Source organism: Centropristis striata, chromosome 13 (assembly GCF_030273125.1).
Source record: "Centropristis striata isolate RG_2023a ecotype Rhode Island chromosome 13, C.striata_1.0, whole genome shotgun sequence".
NCBI classification, from domain to species: Eukaryota; Metazoa; Chordata; class Actinopteri; order Perciformes; family Serranidae; genus Centropristis; species Centropristis striata.
This window is the reverse complement of record NC_081529.1, coordinates 15956032-15982817: the sequence shown is the minus strand read 5'-3', so window position 1 is coordinate 15982817 and position 26786 is coordinate 15956032. Positions and strand designations below refer to the sequence as shown.

The 26786-nt window shown below is 37.7% G+C and overlaps 1 long non-coding RNA gene across 3 annotated transcripts; it reads right to left on the bottom strand.

Annotated features, from left to right (window-relative positions):
• Nucleotides 1-65: 65 nt before the first annotated feature.
• On the bottom strand, nucleotides 66-25740 carry LOC131983926 (uncharacterized). Of its 3 annotated transcripts, none has more exons than XR_009395509.1 (3): nucleotides 25555-25740; nucleotides 19416-19545; nucleotides 66-87 (listed from the first exon to the last, which is right to left on the bottom strand). It is a non-coding gene; the product is annotated as an uncharacterized LOC131983926 (long non-coding RNA). The 3 variants fall into 3 exon arrangements; XR_009395507.1 differs by lacking the exon at nucleotides 66-87 and adding an exon at nucleotides 8406-9132; XR_009395508.1 differs by lacking the exon at nucleotides 66-87 and adding an exon at nucleotides 17136-17311.
• Nucleotides 25741-26786: the final 1046 nt, after the last annotated feature.

Sequence of the window (26786 nt, the reverse complement as noted above, 5' to 3'; positions counted from 1 at the left end):
TGTCTCTGCACTTCCGGGTTGGGCTGTGACGTGTGCAGGCGTCTGGCCATGCTGAGATTGTTTTGGTTTTATTCTGTGGGTGTAACACTGCAAAATAAATACTTCTATTACTTTAACTGCCTGGCATTTAACCCCTTTATGTAAGTCGTGCACAAACCTATGTCATATTATATTTCAGAATCACCCATTATTTAATAAAGTAAGCTCTAAATACAGTCATGGAAAAAAATATTAGACCATCATTGTTTTCTTCGGTTTCTTATTCATTTTAATGCCTGGTGCAACTAAAGGTACATTTGTTTGGACATAATAATAACAACAAAAATAGCTCATAAGCATTTAATTTAAGAGCTGATACCTAGCCATTTTCCATTGTTTTCTTGATAATGATTTTGTTTTTTATCAAGAAAATCAAGGAAAATAGCTAGATATCAGCTCTTAAATGAAACGCTTATGAGCTATTTTTGTTGTTATCATTATATTTGTCCAAACAAATGTACCTTTAGTTGTAGCAGGCATTAAAATGAACTTGAAGAAAACAATGGTCTAATATTTTTTTCCATGACAGTATATAAAGGAGTTTAAAATACTCCAATAAACATGAATGCAGCAGTAATATTATAAGCGATAAGATAAGATATTCCTTTATTAGTCCCACAACAGGGACATTTCCATTTTGTGTTAAAGCAGCAATATGTGTATATTAAAAATAGAAAGAAGCCTCAATAAAATAACAGCAAATAATATTAACAAAGCAATATTATCAAAAATATACAAAAATATTCACACTTTAAACAATAAGAAATATAAAGTTAGGAACAATATATACATTATAGACAGACTCAATGGTTGAAATTGCACCATTACACAGAGAAAGTATTATATTGCACAATGAAATTACAATACACCTGATTGAAGTGCTGGAGGTAGGTAGTTTGTGTACATTATAGTGCAATTATCCCAAAACATTACATTTATAATAGTTATACAATGACAGGAGTACTTTCACTTTTCATATTTTAAGAACAGTTTGCTGATATTACTTCCATACTTATCCATAAGTAGGCAAGTGAAGAAGCAAAAATGTATGACACTACAGGTGACCATACTTCCATTACAAAGTATGTACTGTTACATAGGGTATGCTTACAATTGAGACATGCTACTTCATCATAACATGGCACCTTGAACTTTGCACAGCAGATATATATGAGATATAGGGGATTAGAGTATAGAGGATTGTAAGTAAGAATAGCTAGAAAAGGATGCTGGCTTGCATAATGCAACTTGTGACTGGATGTATGTACTATGTGCACATAATTAAATGTGTAAAATATGATATTCCTTATTATATGGAGGACAGAATCTAGCCAGATATGCTGAAGAAATGTCTTAAAGTAAAAATAAGTCTGTCTTTATTGCAGCATGCAGAACCCATTTTCCTTTTTGTGCTTGGTTATTTATTGTACCAGCACACAGAGATCAATTTTATTTGTTTGTCACCAGTAATTGCTGCAGTTTATTCCCAGGATTTTGGTCAAGTGTAAATTATGCTTTTTTAATGGCAAACAATTTTCAATGCAGGAACTTTGCCATACATGTGTTTTTTGTGAATTATTACCCTCGGGGAAGTGGGTCATCACACAAAGATATATATACGCATCAAGACGTGAGGCTAGAGGATGTAATGCAACAAGCAATTAAAAGCATACTGTGAATAATGCAAAACATAAATTACAGTGGCGTGTCTTTGTAAAGATTTACAGCTTTACCGGTTTGATGATGTGACATGAAAAGATGTGCTATAATATGATTATGATCTTGATGCCAGCATTTAAATTGGCTATGAAAAGAATGGCGTGCAGGCTTGTTTATGTTGCAGATGTGAGTAGGCAGCGCTGCAGATATTAAGTCACCACATGTGGGAAGCTGCCCATGTAGGTTAGCTTGGCAATTTTGCAATCTTATAAGAAAATCATAATATGATTCCCTTTTGAAGATTTAAATCACATTCATCCAACTTCAACAAAAGCACTTGGGAGATCCCACGAATTTGCTGTGATGCTCATCCAAACGGTTGTCTGGTGGGATATTTAGTTTAAGGCAAAGCAAATTAGAAAGATAAACAAAAAGGGAACAGGAATCTGGCAATTGAATAAAGGGAAGAAAGTTGTTATGACACCTGGATTGTTTTCTTCTCAGGGATGTTTGATCTCTTGAGGAGCACAGTTCTGCAGGGATGATATTGATAAGATCTTTTCTCTGTTGTGTGAAACGCATTCCCACAGTTTTGAATTATATATATCTGTGTTGACATTCTGTATTGCTTCTTTGTTATTGGTAAATAATAACCCAAACTTTTTTTTCCCATCCTTGTTGTTGTTTAATGTACAGTGCACCCATACATGATTCATAGTGGAATTTTCCCAGCTGGTGGGATGTTTCAGTACATAAAATTGTATTACTGTGTGACAATCCCAGCTTACTCCACAGGTCTGGCACCGTGTTCAGCCATGGCTCAGCTCTGGAGTTTAATGCAATTATAAATAAATAAGCATGTGGTCGGGAAGAAGACAGGGCCCTATGGGGACAAGCTGAGAGAAAATAGAGGAAGTTTAATTAAAGCTGCAAACTGCACTCCCACACACAGACACACACAGTAATATAGGCAAACCAATACACAATAATTATGTGTGTGTGTGTGTGTGTGTGCACTTCACTTGCCTTTATATATATATATATATATGTTTGAATGTGTGCCTATAGCAAAAGAGGAAAATGTGAGTGTGCATGCAGTGTGTGAGTAGCTACATGCAGACAAAACAATACAAGAGGAGGGAGATGTGAGTGTAGAGTAATCCCATGTTGTATTTAGGTAATGTCCTCTAAATTCTCCATCACACAGGTTACCTTCCCACCGACAGACAGGCGGGGTGTTTTGTTTGACCCAGACAGTCGCACACTCGACACAGCCACAGTAAAACGATTTGGTGTATGCAGCTATGTTTTTGTTACATTATTTTCTGCAAAATGATTGAACTGCCATTCTCCTTGTAATTACCTAAGGGGTGAAGGCAAAGGCACAGCCAGTAAAAGGCTGATGAGGGAGTATTGAATTTGCACTTCAATTAGAGTGCTTATAAAGTGTGGATTACACGAGGACTCCAGGGCCACTGCTCTCACTCAATTACAACAGTGTACTATGGGAGGAGGGACAGCAGGCAGGAGGGGTGGACAGTGAAGGCATCGGGGCAAAGCAGCAAGGTGGCGGAGGAAGGAAAAATGTACACGACGTTGAGTGTTTTTGCGGCCTGAGCCAAGTGTTTAATCAGGACGGAGCCATGTAACGGCAAGGACAAACAACTGGAGGGAGATCCGTCCATGTGTGACTCAGGTCTCCCTCGCTCAAAGTTCTGGCCTTGGATTCAACAAGGACATCTGGAAACATAAAGCCATCTGAGGCATTAAACGTCCCCCAATGCGAGTCACACAACACTGAATTTGAAATGCCTCTGTATGTGCATTTATTTCCATTTTTCTGAGTTGTTTAAACAAGTTTCCTTCAAGTTGAAGGGGGTATACGGAGGAATGTGTTCAAAAGGACCCCCAAAAAAAACAAACTCAACAATGTGTCTGAGTCCCTGAGTTAATTCTCAAATGGATTATTGAGCCAATGAGTGAAAATCACCGTCCATTTAGAGTGGATTTGTCTGCGAGGCAGCGATAAACGACAGCTCGCTTTCCTACAGCTAAGCTCCTCGATTCTGAGAAGGAGATGCTTGAAGGACATGTTTTTAGAGTAAACAGGCCAATGGCAGCGAAGCGGGGGGGAAAAGGGGAAAAAATTCAATTTGATTGCTTGGCTGTACTTATAAAGACATTGTAAGATGATGTGAATGTGAATAATTCATTGTTATAGTGCATTATGAAGGGTTCTTGGGGCTTAATTACCAGTTGTGATGTTTGCTTGAGGCACAGTGAGATTTTAGAGATTTCAAAGTGAAAAGAAAGGTTTCAGGCTGCATTCACACCATCCTGTAACAGGCCTTGTCGCGATAAGCACAGGGCTGTGTGGTGGTGTGGGAGTGTCACTTAAAGGGCCCATTTGTGTGACATAATATTATGAACTTTAATCCCCCAATGTAGCACAAGTATACTTTATATTTTACAATTGTTGTTTACCATGTTATGATCTTGACATTTCCAACCTCACTAGATGGCAGCTTCGTTCATTTCTTAGCAGCTGGACAAAAAAGACAGAGGGACTGAATCTTTACTGAAGCTTGTTGCTGTCAACTTCTCTGTAGGATTGCTCCAGTAAGTATCCATGTAGTCAGCCACAAACTCTTGGGCAGCTGCGGATAAATGCTTGGGTTTTCATTTCTATGCTGATCATTTTTAAAAACTTTCTTGTACCCAAGTTGCTCTCAGCTTGTACCCCAATGGAAGCAAAAAAGGCAGAGATGAGTACTCTCTTATATATACCCCTTTCACACCGAGGGATCAACCAGAGTTGACTTTGCATTTGAAAGGGTTAACCTGCATGACTTACTAAGTGACGTGTGTCGGACACGGGTTGGACACTGATTGATTTCAATGTAAATAGCACGCAATCAGGCTTGCTAATAACCAGAGCAGGACTAATTATTTATCATTGGTTGGAAATTGCACTGCAAACAAATAGTGCATGGTATGAAAACAGGTGATGGTTTGAGTTTTGGTCATCACATATATGTTTATTGCAACCGGTGCATATGTCAAGTCCTCAACTAATGTTACTGCCAGCCAGGTTGGTTATCATGGTAAAAGCATGATTTAAAATGAAAATCTGACTCCTTGGAGTGTCTTTTAGTCCAACTGAACTCCGAGCAAGACATTTCTTAGGAACCAAACCGTTACAATTAATGAATTGAAAAGCACTGTGAAAGGGTCAAAGTTCAAGATGAAAACATACAGTGCTCTGTGGTAGTGACCTGTCAATCATAAGGTAGCCCTGCCCGAAAGCATACCCTGTTTTATCATCTATTTTACTCTAAATGGGACTATAATTTACAAAATGAGCATCATGCTGTCTTAAAGAAGACTTAAAAGTATCAAGTGAGTCCATAAACTCATTAGGAAAATGTTTACTGAAGTAATAAATCAAATGAAAAGTAGGGTAATTTTCTCATAAACTTCTATACAACCTGACCTCCTTTTGTTTGCCACCTGCTGGTTATTGGGGGAAAATGCAGGTTTGAGGCACTTCTGCATTGGCTTCACTTTCCAGATACAACGGTTGCTGGTTGTGACCTGTCAATCATTAGGTAGCCCTGCCCTAAAGCATACCCTGCTTTATGGTCTATTTTGCTCTAAATGGGACTATAATTTACAAAATGAGCATCATGCTGTATTGAAGAAGACTTTAAACTATCATTTTGAGATCATAAACTCATTAGGAAAATGTTTACTGAGATAATAAATCAAGTGAAAAGGAGGGTAATTTCTCCTATACTTCTATACAACCTGACTTCCTCTTGTTTGCCACCTGCTGTTATTAGAAAGAATGCAGGTTTGAGGCACTTCGGCATTGGCATCACTTTTCAGACACGACGGTTGCTGGTTAGTTTTATTTCCTTCTGACTCACTCTGAAATCTCTTTTACAGAATGAGAAGTTGGATGCTACACAAACACAGGGTGACACTGTCATAAGATACATAAGAGAGAGTTCACCTGGATTCAATTTGACAGTGTTATAAGATGTAAGCGGCTGTTACATAAATACGAAGCTCATGCTAATTGTGTATGTGGATGAAGACATAAAGGACAATCTAATAGCTTACCGCAGAAAGGGGATTTTATATCTGCACGTACCTTTAATCTCCCAGTCTCCAGCAATTTTCTGTCTGTTTAGATCATCTCCTCCCATTCTACCTTTCTCTCTCTCCCTCACTCTCTCTCTCTCTCTCATTGCTACTGTCAACAAAGAATGTGCATGCTTCCCACAGGCCCTAAAGGAATCTCTCACACTGCACTCACATAATCACTTCAGACCCGGCTGTTTAGGCCGACATCTCCACTGGGACTTAGCAGCCGTTCGCTGCAGGCCAAATCAGACCGCTGAGTAAAAAAAAAAAAAAAAATCAACTGCAACAGTGAAACAAAGAAGTGCAAGTCAGACAGAGAAGCGTGACCAGTCTGAGAACATCAAGCACTCGTCTTTTGGTGGCTGAATGTCATACTCTCCTCCATCGGTAATGGGATGATTTGGTGCTCTCCTGTATGAAAATGATAGACTTTAAGAGGCTTCCTTCGCAATATACACCCACATATTGTGTACGAACAGTGTTGAGGTGTGTGTGTGTGTGTGGCAGGTCAAGCATGAGTCTTTCACCGCTATACCACCAGTTTAAAATTCCATCATCCTTTTCAAAGACCAAATGGGATCCAGAGCTTTATCTACTTATATCAAAGAAGCTGGACTTAATGACATGTTTAATGACTCCTTACATTTGCAAATGGGCTTTATTTGAAATCTCAAGCTCCGTCAGAAAGAAGCCTTTTCTCCTCCAATTAGAGGCATCCTTTGGAAGACAGGCCCGCCGTTCTAAACGAGGATCTTTTTTTTTTTTTTTTTTCCACAGACAGAGAAAGAAGAGCTGTTGACGCCTGGTCCCTCGCTAATGTCAGGCTCGAACAGGCTGGAAATACATTAAACTATCAAGGTGGGAAAACATTTTTAACACTGGCAGGCAGCGAGTGAAGCCTCATGGGAGATGACAGTTTATGAAAAAGAGAGTTAAATGCATCTGCTGGATTAGACTCAACATCCCCTCACTGTGTTTTATCAATGGTATCTCCACTTCAAATTTACACTTGTGCTCAAAAGTTTGGGGTCACCCAGAAATAGCTAAATAGTGTTGTTTTCCATGGAAACTGTTTTATTCATGAACTGTTTTATTCATGAAATTAGTTACAAAATTAATCGAAAATACAGTAAAGACATTGACAAGGTTATAAATAAATAATTTTAACCTGTACAAATCCCCACCTTTACCTCTAGATACTCAACCAGCCTGAGGAAGGATCATTTTATTGCTTCTCAAATCAGCACAAAACAGTTTTGTAGCAGTAATGTGATGCCCACTGCTTCTATCATGGTGTGTGTTCACTAATGTGTTAAAGAATGGGTTACATACAGAGGTTGAATTTCACCGTTGTGGGCCTAAGAAGGGAATCCTAATCTTCATCTTGAAGTTAGCCTTCAAGGCTTTCTGATGTGTTGTGAAAGGGTCTATTTTAACTTCCACCATGATCTTTTCCCAAACCTAACCATGCAGTTTTGTTAACCAAATGTTGCACACTTAAGCTCAGTGTGGGTTATCATCTTCTTCCTTTATTTTATGAGGCAAAATATACAGACATTTCATTGTGACACATTTCTGTCCAGTCTCAGTACTACAGCAGAACATGTCTTTGTTTGTTTTTTGAACAAAAATTACCTTTAGCTTTCCCAAATTGCAACATGTATAATATTAGCATTGACTTTGCGAATGAGTATCGACAAAAATAACTGTTTTAGCTCAAGAACAGCAGAAACAAGTGACACAAAATGTGTGCTGTGAGAGGGTCTGAGGAGTGAACAACATCTAGACGGCTAAAAGTAGTTAAACTGCTCTCACAGTCCATTAAAACCTCTGTCATGTTGTGCTAACATAATGCACAGGTGTTTTAATGATCAATTAGCCTTTCAACACTATAAACGTGGATTAACACAATGTGCCATTGGAACACAGGAGTGATGGTTGCTGACAATATATAATAGATATTACATTAAAAAAAACAGCCGTTTCCAGCTTTAATAGACATTTACCACATTAACCATGTCTAGACTGTATGTTTGATCAATTTAATGTTATTTTAATTTTTAAAAAGTGTGCTTTTCTTTCAAAAATAAGGACATTTCTAAGTGACCCCAAACTTTTGAGCAGTAGTGTATATCCACTACTTTTTATGTTGTTAAATTTACCTTTTAACAACGCTTACAGCAAGAGTTAATAATGTTTTTATGTCAACATAAATACTGCACTGAAAAGTTGCACACTTGCAGATGTGCTGCCCTGAATAAGGCGAATTGTTGTGTTGAAAGTAGCACATCCTTGCTCTGAGCGTAGTTTCCCTCAGTGAACCAAATTATTAATATCTTAATTAACAACTACAATATGAAAAGTGTGAGACACATAAACCCGAAATGAAAGAGGCTTGTTTTGTTTTTTTCCAGGCTGTCAGAGGCTGAGCGTTGCAGCTCAATTTGACTGACTCAAAAAATGAATTTCCCTCCAGCAAGACTTGTATAGAAACATTTGCATAGTAAAGGAGGATATACTGTAGAAGCTGCAAGTTTTCCAGGGTGAAAATATGTGAATTACTTCATGTGAACTCACAAACACAATGGGATACAATGTCTGAAAGACTTTTTATTATGAAATAGCTGATTGAAAGATCAAACATAATTCTTCAAACCTTAAAACTTAAAGGGATACTGAGCAAAACCGAAGCAGCAAAGAGTTTTACAGGGCCATTCACACATATTGACTCAACCAGTAATGGCACGTCAGTATGCCACTCAGGACTACATCTACATTCACAGCATATTCCACTTTTATTCCACATAAGACAATTTTCCCAATCTGATAGCCGTCTTGTAAGGAGCATATTTAAGTGGATAATATGAATTAGGCCTTATTTCATATATAGCATTTAGAGATTAAGACATGTAGGACATGCCAAACGTTATTCTTTTTAGGAGCATTCTTTGGATATGTATACAACCCTTTTGGAATGTGCATCTCTGTTGGGTTTTTACAAAAATTTGTGACAATTTATTGCCTCTTGTTTGTTTACAGTCAGCTCTGTGTTGTTGTAGTTGTTGAATCTGAAAAGTTTTCAGTTTGGTGCTGGGGGTGTAGAGAAGACCAGCATCAGAGGACGGCAGGTTCCAGGACGGTGTGTAGGGGTGGAGGTCAGTGAGGTATGGAGGGGCGAGGGTGTGGAGGGATTTGTAGGTCAGGAGGAAGAGTTTGTAGTCGATGTGTGGCTTTATTGGGAGCCAGTGAAGGTGGATGATGGTGGTGGTGATGTGCTGCCAGGGCCTGGACAGGGTGAGAATATGGTAAATCGTAAATGGACCTGCACTTATATAGCGCTTTTCTAGTCGCCAACCCTTCGGCCAACCAACTCTACCAACTGAGCCACAGCCGCCAGGGCTACGTAGCTCTTAAAATGAAAGTTCCAAAGGACCACACTTGAAAGGGAGGGCTTTGAGGAATTTCCCAGCATCCCCTGCCTAACCTGTCACCGAAGTTAAAAGCCGGCTGGCAAACTTTTAGGCAGCGATGGCTCAAGCCAAGGAGACACACAAATGTAAGCATTTTCAGCATTTTGATCACGGCAGTCGAGTAATTATTCTATGTTCAAGCAGTTTTTAATTGTCAAGTTTGTTTTGAATCACTAGTTAGTTGGTATTTGTCATCACAACCTGTGTGGACGGCATTTTGGATTGTGTTTACGCGACTAAAATTGCCGCCTCTGTTGACGTTACAGTTGGCGAGCACCAGTCGATGATGATGGAGGGGTGTCTCATTTCTTAGGGGAACAATCAATCAACCAATTCAAAGATAAATCATTGAGATCAGTGTGAAATTTCTGAAGAGGCTCTCATCTGTGCCTTTCAAACTGTAGTCATTAACTCCATCTAAAGTACTTTCTGAGACAGAAAGGACCCTGGCTGTCTTTCAAGACTTTGACACTCTTGGCTCCATCTCAAACATGATGCACTATTACTCTGTTTCTAATTCAAGAGATAAACAAGGACATGAAACAAAATGCCAAAAAGTCACAGCATGAAGAACAAACTGAGCGGCTTCAAGTCAACAGACTCTCCATTAGTCTTTTTATTTAACCGCTTCATGTCTGTCCGGGTTGTGGTTCTGTATCTTCACCTGTTAAATCAAACCTTCTGCTCAGCGACCAGCAGCCAAAGCACTGAGCAACACAGGCTGATCTGTTTTCCTGACACAGCTGGGGCGTAATGACCTCGTGCCACAGGTCGAAACATTTTTCTGGCCTCCGTCCCCCGAATGAGGCTGCCTGTGCTCATTAGGGAACCAGCGTTTTAAAAACAGAGAAAAACAACCAGCGCCGTGGCCATTAAAGATGCCATCGACTTTTAAATTAAGTCTCATAAAGGGCCTATCAGTGTTAGGGCACTAATGTACAACGGCGTAAAGCCAATCCCATCCCATTTCTGTGTTCTTTGAGGCTTTAACAGATCTGTTCTCATTTCACGCTATTAGAGAAGGTCTGGGACTGTAACACTTAACATCTGAGCAGTCCCAGGCCTAATTTCTCATCATGTCCCATAATCCAATTCCAGCATTTCATATGACCTTTTTTTTCTTTTTTTTACCCCAACCAACATGGGAAGGAAAGTTTATTTGTAAAACACCCTTTAAAACTTTAAAAACTAACTAAATTAGAGTGAAAATGTCCTTTGTTTTCGTCCTTGTCAACTTTTTTCATACATAAACCATTTTGGTTGATATGAAATCAATTTCATCCATCTGATTTTATGAGTTAATAACCTTATTGGGGGCTGAGATGGATAAGGCAAAGGCATCAACATTTATTGTGACCTTTTTGAATCTCGCACCCAACAAATACCCCATTACAAAAAACTACAACTAACACTAAAACTAATAAAAACTAAACTTAACCTAAGCATTTTTAAAAAAAATTAAAACTAATTAAAACAAGCAAACTCACTCTAAAAATGTGTTAAAACTAACTGAATTTAAAACCAAAATTCACAACGAAACTAAAACTAAAACTAATGAAAAATCCAAAACTATTATAACCTTTTTCAAAGCCTTGAAAAAAACAATAAAATAGTGTAATACAAATGTTTTGTGATCTATATTTAATTGAAAACTGTACAAACAGACAGTATATTTTATGTTCAAAATGATCAAATTTCTTACTTTGAAAAAAACCCCCACCTAATTCTGAATTTGATGCTTTCGATTTTATTTACAATTTACACCGCATCCCTTATTTATTTATTTATTTATTTATTTATTTATTTATTTATTTTATTTTATTTTATTTTTTTAGAATCAGTGTTGTGAAGCATCTTGGGGCTTTAAAATCAATATTTTTATATTGACAATGGATCATATGACTGCCTGTTTAGTATAGTAGCCAAGTTTCCATCCAAATGCTCCCAAATTTAGTCAGAATTTCGAGAAAATCAGCAAAAGAAAAACAAAAAACTGAAGAATGACACAGAAAAAATTCATATTTTTAGTGTGTTAGAGGTTCAACTGGCACTCCTTTACCTACAGTATGTCACATTGTTGCAGCCTCTTGCTCTGCAATTGTTTTTCCAACTGGAGAGTTGGTGTCACCTACTGCCAGTGATGGAATGTAACTAGTAAAAAGTACATTTACTCAAGTACTGTATGGAAGTACAGTTTAATGTAGGCCTACTTATACTTTACTTGAGTGTTTCCACATATTTAATTTTCTACATCTACTCAACTACATTTAGAGGCAAATATTGTACTTTTTACTCCATTACATTTAGCTGACAGTTTAGTTACTTTTCAGGTCGAGATTTATCATAAAAATATGATAAATTTAAAATGATTATGAATGTTTATAAATTAAACCCCATAACAGTATATTCGGTAGTTTAAATGAGCCCTACCTGGACAACAGTGAAACGCTGCTTACATAAATTCACCAACAATATTATGATACTAATATATTTGAAACAATGAGTGTGTCCATTCTGCATAACGAGTACTTTTACTTTTAATACTTTAAGTACACTTTGATGCTGATACTTTTGTACTTTTACTTCAGTAAGTTTTGAATGCAGGACTTTTACTCGTAGTAATGCTACAGTGTGGTATTAGTACTTTTACTTAAGTAAGGGATCTGAATACTTTTTCCACCACTGCCTACTGCTAATACTGATGAACTAAATGGAATAAAGCATTTCTTTGCATTTGCCGATTTTCTTGAAATTAAGTTGAAATTTTTCACACATTTAGATGGAAACCTGGCTCATGTTGTGTTCACAGCCTTTTCTTTGTTGTTCCCAAAACATCAGTTCATCATCATCAACTTAAAAAGAGAAACAGAAGAAAATTTAAATGAGTCTGAGCAGAGCAAAACATCTTGTTCTTGTTATTTTCCACTAAAACCTCATTGATTATATCTTTAAGGGGTTGAGTGCACGGCCCCAACCAGAATCACTCGTGGTTTATTTTTTCTGTCTCGATTGAAACGCTTTGGATTGGGCCTGACATCTTCAGACATTTATTCCAGATATGTGGTGTACTCTTTAAAAAGCTGTTTCCAAATGTTCTTTTGTGGTTCCTCTCATCTGTGAGCGAACCGGCCCCGGGCGACCCGAGGCGTTTGGAGGGTTTGTAACACAGAAGCAGGTCACTGAGGAATATTTTGGCCTGAAATCTTTCAGCACATTAAACACTAATAGTATTTTAAAAGGTAGCCCTTTGACATACAGGTAGCCAGTGATCTGAGAAGTGTAGTAATGTGTTTTCCTTTCTTAGTCGGAGTAAATACTCTCGCCCTAACTGACTGGCTGCTATATTTTGAAGAAACCTGTGAAGACACCATTACACTTGCAGTAAATAAAACTGCGTGTGGAAGTTTTCTGAGTTTTACTTGGACATAAATCCTTGATATCCTAGTGATATTTTTTATTTGGTTGTTAAAATCTATCTTCGAGTCCATTACTATCAGTCTATTTCATTTTACAGCATGGCACAGCTCATATCTTTCTGCAAAAAGAGTACAGTGTTTGTGTCAGAAAAACACGAGTGTGTGGCCAAGAAAAAAAGAGATCATGACAAAAATGCATGACCTGGATCGACTACTTCAGACTCCCAGACCATCAAACAGACTTTGAATCCTTCCTCTGATTCCCTCTGTAGAGGAATCCTGCAGAGGGGAGGTGATGCTGGAGAACCTTCAGTCACCTCACACATGGGGCAGGTCACAGTGACCTCAAATCTCTCCACAGATAAAGTTCTGAACAGGACCGAGGCGAGCCAGGGTGCAGCCACAAGACCAGCCTCCTTATCTAGATGTTGGCACAAGATGTCATATCCAACGCTACATCCCAAAGATGTTAGAAAGTCACAAACTTTCTACACTGGCTACTGCAAGGAAGTCCAAGTCAGAAACTGGGTTGGGTTCACAAGATGCCATTATCTGATATCAAGTCAGCCAGTATACTGTATACTGTACATTGAATGCTACATATTCTTACTTTTAACATAATTATAATCCTAACAATTACCTTGTTTTGTTTCTAGCATGCTGTTTCTGTAAGAAATGTATTTTGTTGTAATGCTAACACATACAGTTACACGTTATGTTAATAAATTCAGTCAAAATTGCATTATCTATTCAAAGGAGAACAGTTTTACGTCAAGATAATCTTCCAAATCAATATTTTTTCACTGTTTTCTTCTAAGTTGGACTTGATGAAGTGACAAGAAATTCCAGTTTTCATTATCAGGTTTGTACTTTCAAAGGTAAACAACAAAACAAGTTAAAGCTCCACAAAGCAACATTTGTGACATTAAATAGATAAATTAATCAGATGATGGGCAACAACTTACAATCCTTACAGCATGAACAACTCAATAAAAGTGTGGTAATCTTATTCTACAAACAATATAAACCTACTGGTTCACATGATATGTTATGAAAAAAAATATGACCGTTCTGTTTAACGTTGTGAAACAGAACTGCTTGGTTAGGATTATGCACCATAATTACTTGGTTAAGTTTAGCAAAAAGATCATAGTTTGGGTTAAAATTAGTACTTCCTTATGTAACAATGGTGTAGATTAGCATAGTTATGTACAGAAGTTAACTTCATAAAAAAAAGAGGTTGCTGCAAACAACAAATGTCAATATTGGACGTTATAAGCTATATACAATCAGTGGTGGAAAAAGTATTCAGATCCCATACTTCAGTAGAAGTACTGAAACCACACTGATAATTTACTCCACTAAAAGTAAAAGTCCTGCGTTCAAAACTTACTGAAGTAAAAGTACAAAAGAATCAGCATCAAAATGTACTTAAAGCATCAAAAGTAAAAGTACTCATTATGCAGAATGAATTCACTCAGATTGTTTTATATATTCCAACTTTATTATTGGATTATTATTGATGCATTTATGTGAGCAGCATTTTAATTGTGTGAAGATAGGGCTCATTTTAACTACTCAATAAACTGTTATAAGTTTTAATTTAAATGTCCAATCATTTTAAATTTATAATTTTTGTAAGTAAAGTAACTAAAGCTGTCAGCTAAATGTAGTGGAGTAAAAAGTACAATATTTAACTCAAAATATAGTGAAGTAGAAGTATAAAGTTACAAAAAATGGAAATACTCAAGAAAAGTACAAGTACCTCAAAATTGTACTTAAGTACGGTACTTGAATAAATGTACTTAGTTACATTCCACCACTGACTACAATGTACTGTAGGTAGCAGTATGAACAATAAAATACAACAGCCATACAGTAGACATGTAGAGTGCTTTGAAGTTGTGGCCAAGTAATTAATATTAATAACAATTAATAATGATTAATATTGATGTGAAAAAAATCTTATACTGTTGCTCTCACTGAGAATCAACCATAAGTGCTTTCTTTCCCCAAATAAAATGTCTGAGACACAAAGCTGATTAGCAGTGGAAGAAAGATGATTGTAAAGATATTATCCTGTGGAGTATGCAGCCCAGACCAGAGCTAAAATAATATTACGTTTGTCATATTTAGGGTGGCAGCGGCATACCGGTTTCAGCACATACTATGGCATGAACATGTATGGTGTATGTATGTATGTATGCCTTGTAAATATGCTTATCTACCGTCTGGAAAATATATAATACAGCATTTGATTAAATAAATAAAAAACATGTTTTCTTTCCTTTAACAGTCATTGCAACTGATAAATATGTAAATTGGGTAATAGTATGTAGTAGTGTGCAGGATTTACTGCTTGATGTCTTGACTTTTGACCCCTGCAACTCATTAAGAGCTGTTTTCTTTGGGGAGTACAGTATGCAAATATATTTACAGTGCTTTGATGAACACATGCTGTTTTGCTCTTTGAACCTAAAAAGCATAAAAATTAAGTCGAGCCCTTGGAGCTGATTCTGTTCCTGAACACATTGTGCTGCTCCGCTAATCAAAGTCCTTGAGTGTGGTCCAGGACATTATCTTCAACCAATTGCATAAAGGCAGGAGAAAGAAGGTAATGGGGTTGGCAATATAAATCAGTGCACAAGAAACTCTATTATTGGTAAAGTAATAGGGACCGACGTTGTTTGTAAGCTTCAGCTGTTTGCTTAATTGCAGATTTACGAGCAACATTGGCTCTCATTTACATATGTAAATTCTAAGCAGGCCAGCAGAGCTGTTCTTGGCAATGCTTCTGTTTGCCTGCAGGAGGAGAGAAAAAATAACGGGGCTATGTGGCAAGAGAAAGAGGGAGAGAGATAAACAAACAGATGGAAACTAAAATAGAAAGCAGAGATGGAAGGGATTGTTTAAGAAGTGATGAGCAAAAACGGAGGCAGAGCTACGGGGTGAAGCGACGGTCGAGCAGAGGTGGTGGATGTATGATGAAGAAGGGCTTTGTCAACACAGGGAACTCCACCTGAGCACAGAGCGACTGTCTCCACTTCCCCCTACATATGGCAGCAGTCAGGACAAGTAAATAAAAGGATGTGTTGCTCTTTTTGTGGAGGTTAAACCAGAGAGTGCCCCTACAGGTTGTCTGACAGTTGTGAGAGTCCTTAGGGCAGATTCCCCGCTAGGTTCAAGGACTCTCAGACTCACACTGATGTACTCAGATGTGCACAGATGTTGCCGTGCCTGAGACTGTGATCTGCGAGCATTAGTGGCACTGTGTGTTACTAATTCATATAGACAGCTGAAGACAGTAGGAGCAGGTCCCCAGTGCTTTTCCCGCTTCCAGACAGCATGCCGTCAGCTAATATCGCCGGGGCAAGTGTGTGTGTATATGTGCGTGTAAAGGAGAAAGTAGATGCAGGTAATAGTGTGACTGAAGAAGGAGGCCATAAATTAGAGAACGGAGGATTTCGCAGCCAGACACACTTTGATCCTCTTTGCTCCAGAGAGACGTCAGTAAACAGGGAGAGCGAGCCAACGTGGGAACACACAGAAAGAAATGAGTTCAGAGTTCAAACTCAACCATCTGAGAGAGAAAATAAGCTTTGTTTTAATGAATATTTGGCAACATGTCACTGGAATAAATACTGGTCTTTTCTCATCTCATCCCTGATTATGAGCAGCAATCTCTCTGCCTGATTATATCAATCAGCGACAGAGATGATATAACATAAAAGTGATTCAACCTATTCCCAGTTCATGAATATACATTAACTCTTCCAATCATCCGCTCCTTGGTTAGTGCAGGAGTTTATGCATTTTACTGTACAGCTTGACTAAAATATGATTTTAAATGAAATTGGTACAGTACTGAACACACATCTATCTGACTTAAGGCTGGGCAATACGCAAAAAATCTTTTATCTTTATATTGGTAATTTCCAACAAGATCTCCAACGTTAACGACAGAATAGGTCGTTTATCAACACCACCCATAAAGATCCGTATGAGCGTTTTGCGGTACTGAGTTGTAAAAAAAGGCTGCAGTTTTGTTGAATATAGGCTACAAAACCACCCTTAGGTTAAGGGCAAAAAAAATCCTAGTAAGGCGTTCTAAACAGTTTAAACTGTCTGCCTGTTAAAAAACCCTGCCTGTACCTGGACTCTGTTTTTGTCTAATGGACTGTCATTGGAAAAAAAAAACAATCAATGCAAGTATTTGGATCTGCCCTTGATTCCCCACCTGAGGTCTGATACTTCAAGCATTTACATACAGTCATGGAAAAAATTATAAGACCATCCTTTTTCTTCAATTTCTTGTTCATTTTAATGTCTGGTACAACTAAAGGTACATTTGTTTGGACAAATAAAATGATAAGAACAAAAATAGCTCATGATTTTGGTTATTATCAAAGTGAAGTGAAGTGTCAGACCTCAGGTGGGGAATCAAGGGTAGATCCAAATACTTGCATTGATTGGTTTTTATTCAATGACAGTCCAGTAGGCAAAAGCAGAGTCCAGGTACAGGCAGGGTTCTTTAACAGGCAGACACAGGCAGATAATCCAGACATGGCAGGCAGATAACTACAAAAAACAGGCAGGATTCAAAACAGAACAAAAACTTTCTTATATCTCTCCAATATAAACTTGAATTAAATACTACTGTCACTTGTGCATTTCAGGCAACATACGGTACACACTTTGACAATCTGACAAACTCAATTGAAAAGACAGGGTTTAAATACTCAAACTGATTGGCAACAATGAGAGACAGGGGGACAGAGAAGAAGGTGGGAAAAGAACAAAGGCAGGAAGAACCAAACAAGGACATGGGCGAGCCCCTGAGCACATGACTAAAACACATGTCTGTGTAAACCAAAACAAAGTTCAGAACTGTCATACTGGACAACTAGGGGGGGACAACACTAATTGTCCAAGTGGGAACCCTGACAGGAAGTGAAGTAGTTATGTAAAAATGTGATGCACAAAATATGAGGCATGGAAGTTACATTATTTTAAAATCACATCCCTTACTTTTTTTGTTTTTACAAATGGGACATGAACCCTGTTCTCCTGGGTGAAAGTCTTACATTTGTTTGACCCACCCACCCGATTCCAAATTCTGCCATTTAAACTCTACATTGCCTTCATTCATTATTATTACAGCTACAAGAGGGCGGCGGAGGACAGTCTATGTAAATATGGGTCGTATTTTCCATCTGTACAAACAACATATGGGGTAAAATAATCGACATGAAACACCCACATTGTGAACACTTATTTCTGTATACTCCGGTCTCAATTAATACTTGTCAAATGAAAAGTATTGAGGCATACGATGCAGCAGTTGTCCCCTCCTCCCCAGCTCAGTAAAAGCAGCTTTTCACAGTTTTTGCCTGCCTGACACTTCGCCTTGTCATTTTTGTGGTTTAATGCACAAAAGGTAATACCCAGAAAATGTCACAAATACAACAAAAGAAAAAGAAAATATACGCAGGGTGAGACATACTTTGTACTGTTTTCTTTTTTCCCTTTTTTTTAAAGGAAAAACCTGCATATTATATCTTTAAGAACTTTAGCACAAAATGAACATTATCAAGACGGTTTCAAGTGGAGATATCGAGAAAAAATTCTGGCTATACACCAACTATTTTTGCACATAGCTACAGAGTAATCAGATTGTGATACACATTTGATTTAACTTCACTGGGAGTTCCTAAAAGCAGAATTCTTGCATGCAGGAGTTGAACTTTAAAGCTTAAAAGATGCAATTAAAATTTAAAAATTAACTCAGATCAACAGAATTTGAAGTAACAGCCTTGACGTTTTGTCAAAGCTATCAATGTGTTGTGTTGCAGAAATATCTACTGAAATTAGCACAGCAATCTGTGAGTATTGTGATATATCAATGTGTGATTTAAATATGATACAAATCCATTAAAAATCATCATATTGAATAATCATGCAGCCCTAATCTGACTAAAAGTGCTTACCACCATAGGGGGGAATTTAGGTGCAAGGTGCATTTAAATAAACTCAGTTAATGAGCTGAAAACATACTGATTCTAAAGATAGAAACCATTGGATGTCTCTCTCAGAGGCCTTTCTTAAATGATGATGGTGTTGCTTGAAGCAGCATCAAGTTGCTGCAGATTGGAGGAATGAAAGCCAGTTACTGATATACAATTAATGTGACTTGGCAGCAGAGTGGGCTGGTGTCTCTGGTCAATCTGTCTCACTCGCTACCTCTTTCACACATGCATGCACACACACACGGACACAAAAAGTAGGAGAAATATCAATAAAATGCATTGCTACGGAGCCATGTATTCTCATTTTGCTCTCCTCTAGTTGACAGATTTCTCTGCTGATCTTCAGGCTGTCTGAATTCATAGATCCTCCTGAGGAACCATCAAAGTGCCTCCTGTGTTGTTATTATCCTTCTCCTGCTTTACCCGTTCACTTTACCCCTTTGTGCACACTTTCACACATTTGGTGCGAGGAATGCCCATAATAGTGGAGGTTGAGTAACAGTCAAGAAATTAATCCTTCTCCCAGATGGTGAAGCTTATCGTGTGCATTTGTGGATGTGTGCGTTTGCACATTTTTTAATTTCTCACCACCTCTTCTCTTCAACGTAGCTGAAGTGTTGTTGTTGTTGTTTGGACCTTTGTGTGGGAAAACTTACCCGTGAGGTGGTTACACAAGAGCCTGGTGTTTTTAAAGCTGACATGAAGGAGCTCCACTGCATGTTTGTTAAAGGGGAACTGCACCAAGTCTTCACATTAGAGTCCGGTTACAGGTCTTGGGGAGTTTTACTGCATGTAGGAAAAAAAAAAAAAAAAACTTAGAGCCTTCTGTGAGATGCGCTAAGCAAAATCTTGTAAATTGCCTCAGGTGATCAGTTGAGTCGGCGTTGGTGGAGCTGGAGATTAATCGGAAAACGAAAACAATCCAGAGGTGTAGAGTTGGAAATAAGTGAGATTACCACATCTGCTGCTCATCTCTGCTTGAGGCCAGCCGCTAAATGCTACTCTTTAGAGAAATATTTAGGCTATTTTTCAGGTTTACTCATTTCAATTACATACAAAGTGTCCATCCAACTGAGTCAAGACATCAAAACATTAGTACCATTTATGTTAATAAATCAAACAAAACTGAGATGAGTGGAATATGAGAAATAAATGTAAATTATATAACTATAGCTCATAGAATTTACCTAATTTCAATTGATAAAGTTCATGCAATTATGTTGTAGAATTCATTGGAAGATACATTTAAATATCAGACATAGCAGTTAATATGCATCACATTTGTAATTTGACAAACACACAGAATTTGGCCAGCAATTACAGACTGTCTGTGCAGGAAAGCAGCTTGATTAAGATAAGGGCGGCCCCGATTTAGGAATTCCCTAAACACCAGATTGGAACAAAACAGGAAATGATGAGACCTTACGCACAAACCTAAGGTATATAGAACCAGGGATAGAAAATTAACTGCGCACTTGCTGTTTGGATCAAGAACCCGTTTGTGTATCTTGAGTATTGTATCTGTCTTTGATCCTTTTCATTAAATCCCGCACAGGGCTGTCTTCAAATGTGTTAGGATTTTCCACAACAATTTCTGTTAATAAATGTTGTATTTTTTGTTCCAATTACACATTTCTATCCAATTTAAACAATTAAACTTGCTTGGTCACAGACGAACAAAATGCATTAACACTAATCACATTAACTGAACAAGCTGATGAAACATGAGCAGCAGCTCAACATGCAAACCCTCCAAGACGCCTGTGTCCACCAGACAGCATTGATGAAACAGAGATTTTTAACATAAAACAGCTGTACTAAGAATTTTTTAACGGCTTTAATCACCAGGTGTGTTTGTTTTGGAGGAGGAGCCCTTTGTGAATAATTCGGCTTCTGTTAAAAACTTCCTGAACATTGAAGGAATCCGAACCAGGAGAAACTGACTGTAATGACGGCATTGGTGGTGAAAACAACAACTCCCATAATGCCACATTACTTTACAACGACACCACATTCTTCTTCTAGTGGCAGAATGTGACATCTTGTGTGTTAAAGGCTGAAACTAAAGCATGTTTCTCCTGTTTGCTTTTAATCTGTAATGGAAACGATATCAGATTCAGCACCACGGACAGCTCCAGTCTGGAAATTGTGAAAAGACAGTTTACCAAAGAGAATTTGAGCATTTTATTGGGTCACAGTTAGACTACAATGAGCATGTTAGGCTTCTACCGACTAATGTTGGTCTTTGAACGCCTACAAAAACACATTCCCTCTTCGAATCAATAATCCAATATGTTCAGTCAGAGATAACAGATGATCAGAAGATAGGTACTACGTGGTGCCAGGAGGCGCCTCCATCACGCCTGGCTCACACATTTCAAGTGAAGAGAGAGCCCGCCAAAAAGCATCTCTGGGGACTGCCAATCACCTCCAGTAATGATGATACCGGAGACAAATGAAGGCAATAACTAGCAATGGGATTAGACCTCTTATAAAAGTGTGAAAGAAAGAGATTTGGGACATTTGTCTCCTCCACTACAGTGCAAATATGGCAGTGCACTGACAGCCAGTGTGAGGCTGTTTTTAATGTGCCATATTTAGCTTACAGTATCATGCTACATTTTAGTGCATATGCCTAATAAATGTGACTGAAGATGAAGATTTTCAGCTTCTGAGTTAGAGGTAAAAAGGGTCAATGTTTTGCATCACAATAAATCTAGATTTCTATCTATAGGTCTGTCCAAACACTTAAAAGAAAGCAGCTATAAATTGCTACTTGATTCATATCTTATTTAAAATCCTGCAATTATGTTCCACGTAATATTTGGCCAATATTTGTGGCGTCTTATGAACAAGTCTTCTATCAAAGGATGGATAGGTGGGTGGGAAGATTATAATTTAAAAATGGGGAGAATACCAGAAAAAATGTGAAATGTGTATCTATATTTATATGTATGTACTATATGTATTTATTTACTTATTTTTTTCTTCCCTCTTCTCATCCATTTTAAATTATGTTAATTTTATTTATTTATTGTATTGTATTAATTGTATTTTATTTATTTACCTAATTACCTTCCAGAGCTGTACTGTATAGAATGTTGTTTGTTTACTGAAGAAATTACCATAAAAATCACCCAATACACACACACACACACACACACACACACACACACACACACACGTTCCACATAATATAAATACAAACATTTTACTAACTTGTATCACAATAACGGTCCATGAACCTCCAGTTTTTATAGATTTCCATTGAAACATCAGCTCTCTCGGTAGAACCTTTTATATTCCTGTCATATCTGAAATGTTCTCTGGTTTCAGAAGCAAACTTTCGGTTCTAAAAGTCTATTTTCACTTCATGTCATTAGCTCTCTCTGTGCTCTCTGTTACCTGCAGCAGAGATCAGATGCTTCAGAGCATCTATAATAATGCTGAGGTGTTATATCACACCTTGAAATACACATTTCCACATCATTTAACTTCCACTGATTTCAGGATGCGGGAGCCTGTCACATATCATTTATTACTGCACTGAACATTATCTGAAAACCAACGGTTAATTGTGAAAGCGAACAAAATAATCAGAATGTTTTTGACCCATTAATTTCAATTCGAATATGTGTATTTTAGTGCACTGTATTACTCGCAGTGCACACTTACTTTCCACTTTTCTTGTTATAAATCTAGTTTGTAAGTCTTATCACACTAAACTGCAATTAAAGGCACTGTAATGAGCAATGGGGATTTTATTAATAGATTCTATATATGAGAGCTGCATATTAATACACACGTTCTGGTGCTTCTGCATGGAGGAAACCATGTTATTGTAGCTTAATGCATTTCATAAAAGAGTATCAAGCCTTTGTCAACAAACAACCTGGGTCATCAAACAGAAGCTAACTGCACATCTATTAAGGCTAATCATGGTGAATAGATGGACATTGAGGTCCACGGAGAGCTGAGATTAAACCCAGCGGGCAACAGAGACAAACAACGCTGGAGTTAATATGCAGACGAAAACAAAACAGAAGCAATGTTATTTTGCACTGATCACTCATTCGTCTCTTTACGTGCCCGCCGATGTTTTCAGATGATGAATTTACATTTGCACAGACAAGCTGTTTATAAGCCCGGCACAAGTGACAAAGTACACCATGTCTGGACTTCAAATAAAAAAGTTAAGCATGATCATCAATTAGTTTTTTTCTCCCCAGTTGCTTTGTGGTTTGCATTTAACATGAAAGCAATATATAGGATGTAATTTGCATGTTATTTTGGGGGTAAGCCATCCACCAACTGCTGCTCACTTTAAAACTCATTCAGAGATTACAGGAAATATGGAGCAAGCTTTTAAATTGAGACTCCTCTTCTTTTGAAGGGAACTCGAGGGACACCAGCAAAGTATAGTAGAGTACAAACAAAAAATTGCAATGCATTCAGGAAGAAAATGTGTGAAGACAGTCAAGTTCAGCAAAAACAAGCAAGATTTCAACCAAAATCATACATACGGTTCATTGGTTTCCAACCTGGGGGGTCACAACTTCCACTAGGGGTCCCTAAAGCTGCACAGAGGGTCATCAGGCTTTCTTGATTTTAAAGGGTGGGTCCATTATTTTGGGAGGTTTTTCTAACCTGGTGTATGTTTCTGTCTGTAATATTACGTTTGCAGTTTGGAGAAGCAGAGTAGGCTCTCGGCACGGAAGCTGAGCAATGTACCGATGTTGACGCCACCAAAAAGACCAAAAGTTGCTAAATAATAAAAACAAACTAACAAATCGAGGCTTTGATGGACCAATAACTCTTCAGTAGGCCTACTGTGAAGTAAAAAAAAGTGAACATTGCTGTTTCTGTCACCAGAGTCTGGTGGTATGTACTGCTGTGGATAGGGGCCGCGGGCCCTATCCACAGCTAAAATATATTTTCTCTAATGTGCAATATCTAGTAGGCAGTCTAGACACCCCTACACTGGGGGTAACAAATATCTGCAAAATGCAAAATACTTTCGTGAAAACGAACAAACACACAAAAAATATATTAATAATAAATGCTAAATAGCAGAAATATATGTTTATAATGTGTATAGAGTGTATGTATATGTATTATTTTTTACATTCTTATTCTGTCTTCTATATCTATGTGTCTGTATCCTGAGCTGCTGTGACAACTAAATTTCCCCACTGCGGGATAAATAGTCATATCTTATCTTATCACCTTAAAAATGTAAGTTTAAATGCACACCACATAGAATATTTCCCCCCGTTTCACCTTGCCATCAGACAGTCCTTTAGAAAGGGAAACTGAACACTGCAAAAAAGCCAACTTGTATTTTTTGGCCTAAAACAGTGATTTAAGTTGGTAAAACTTGGAAATATAAATTATTGACATTTAGGGCAATAATGTAAGTTAGCACAACAAAGGAAGCCAGTTGTCTGCTCAAAAACAAGTTGGTGAGTTGTTGTTACTTATATCTTTAAGTTGGGGTTCACAACAAGAGACAATAGTTCTGTTAACTCTTATTTCTTTGTTGTGAAATGCGGGAAAGTGGTGAAATTCGGTCATTAGCGAAAGCTAGCGGCTAACTGATGCTAGCAGCTAACTGATACTAGCGGCGCTGCTTGTTACAGCTACAAGAGTAGCCATTAGCATATCAATGCTAACTCAAAATTGTGGTCGCAACATTAGCTGACATTTCATAGCGGCATTACAATCATGCCAATACAGCACATTGCAGAAGTTAGCAGAAGTAAGGATTAAAAGTTATAATAATGTAAAATTATAAGTTAGTACAATTTACAGTTGAGTTGACAAAAATCTGAATTCAGAGTTGAGCAGACTCAAAAACAAAACTTAAAATATTTAGTTTAATTGTCCAACTTAAAATTTTATCGAAGTCTGTTGCCTTGAAATTTTGAGTTCACCCAACTTTTCTTTTTTTGCAGTGAAGCTGTTATCTTCAAAGCCCCCAGACTCCATTGACATTGAGTTGCTTGTCTGAAGTTAATTTCATTTGTTTTTTGTTATTTTGTGACTTTCAGATCTGAACTAACATGACGTCCACAGCAGTTTTAATTATGTTCCATGATTTCCAAATTCAGCACAGCTAACATTGATTCAGCTAGTACTGGCGTTCTCTGCTTACTGTTCTAACCAAGCGGCAATCTCAAGGTCTAAGCAGTGAGGCAAACCAGGAAGTGCCTTAAGCTGCATTCTACCGAAAATCCCAACAGGAGGCGCTGATGATAGCTGCAGAAGCATTTTGGTCCATCCATTTTAATTTTTCATTTCAATAGTGTAAATAATGGCCCCATTTAGAAGAAAATAGAAGATAAAGAATCATATGATTTGGGGCATGGCTACCTTTGATTAACAGGTGGCTAACAAGGCGACCCATTATCAGGAGAAAAGCAATGCCTATCCATGGCAACGAGTCAAAAAAGGTGTTTTTTTTTTAAAAAAGAACATTGAACACTGTATTTTCACTTAATGAAAGTTTATTTGAACATTTTGTTCATTAAAATGTCTTGTTCAGTCTTTGGTTGGACTAACAGACACTCCAAGGAGTCGCTGTTCATTTTTCAGGTGAGAAACATATAGTCTATGGTGCTAACAAACAGAGATGGAGTCAGAAGGTTCTGCTCTGATTTTTCTAAGGACGCAATCACGCTGAGACCAAGAGTGTTGGGTAAAACGGCCCAGTGTGCCCTTGGAGCTCTCTTGCCGTTCAACACCTAACTAGGTACCTCATCTATTTATGCCCACAGTAAATGGCATTATACTCACCAGAGAGAGTCACCTGTCCACTTGCATGTGTTCACTGCTCACAGTAACAGCAGGGGAAATGGACCAAAATACATGACTCAAAAACAAAGGGAAAACAGTCAGCATTAATATACAGGTGACAATCTAAAACACAAGATATCTCAAAAGCACTATGAGTAACACGAGGAAACAACAAAGCTCACAAGATAAACTGAGAACAGACTGAGGAGAGGGAGGAGATCACACACAGGTGAAACAAATCAGGGCAGGGCAGACAATCACAACATCAGGAGAAACAGAAATAAGAAGTAAGGCAAGACATGACACATGACGAGTGTACCCCTACAAAATAAAACAGGAAACACTGAACATAACTAAAAAAAAAAGCCACATAATAACTGAACTAAGTTATTGTAAATAATAATTTGTTCTTAATGACTTGCCTGGTTAAACGAAGGTTTTAAAACCAAAGACAGGTTAACAAGATAGTCTTCAAACTCAGAGTTCAGTCATAAAAGGTGACTGTACCATGGTGACCTTGACCTGAATAGCATACAGTCATGGAAAAAATTATTACACCACGGTGCCTGGTACAACTGAAGGTACATTTGTTTCTTGATAATGATCTTGGTTATTATAAATAAAACATGGAAAATGGCTAGATATCAGCTCTTAAATTAAACTCTTATGAGCTGTTTTTGTTGTTATCATTATATTTGTGCAAACAAATGTATCTTTAGTTGTACCAGGCACTAAAATGAACAAGAAATTGAGGAAAACAATGGTCTAATAATTCTTTCCATGACTTTAGTTACTTTTTATCAAGAACAAATTTACTCAGAAAGGTTGGAAACAACTTTTTGTTTTCCGTGCAACCGAGAAAATTCAATTCAGTGAATCTCCTGTTTCGCTTTCGACCTTTAAACTTCATATAATTCAATGCTGTCTTTGAGATGTTGTTATGTTTCTCTGCTGCACATATTTACACATTCATTGGTAAACCAGTGGCTGCGTCAACGTTAAGTGTAATTTCCCAGCTTGTATGTGATGTGAGACATCAAACAGAACCACCAAACACACTTTTATGTGTTGCTGAAATTATAGATCCACAAGCTGCATTTTGCCCTTTTGGTTTTATTGTTTGTCTGCTCTTTAAAAGAGCGTTAAATCTGACATGAATCTGATTAAATGTTACAGTGTGGGTGTAATTATGTTACGGGACAGACGGAAAGCTCTCCAGTAGGATAATGTGC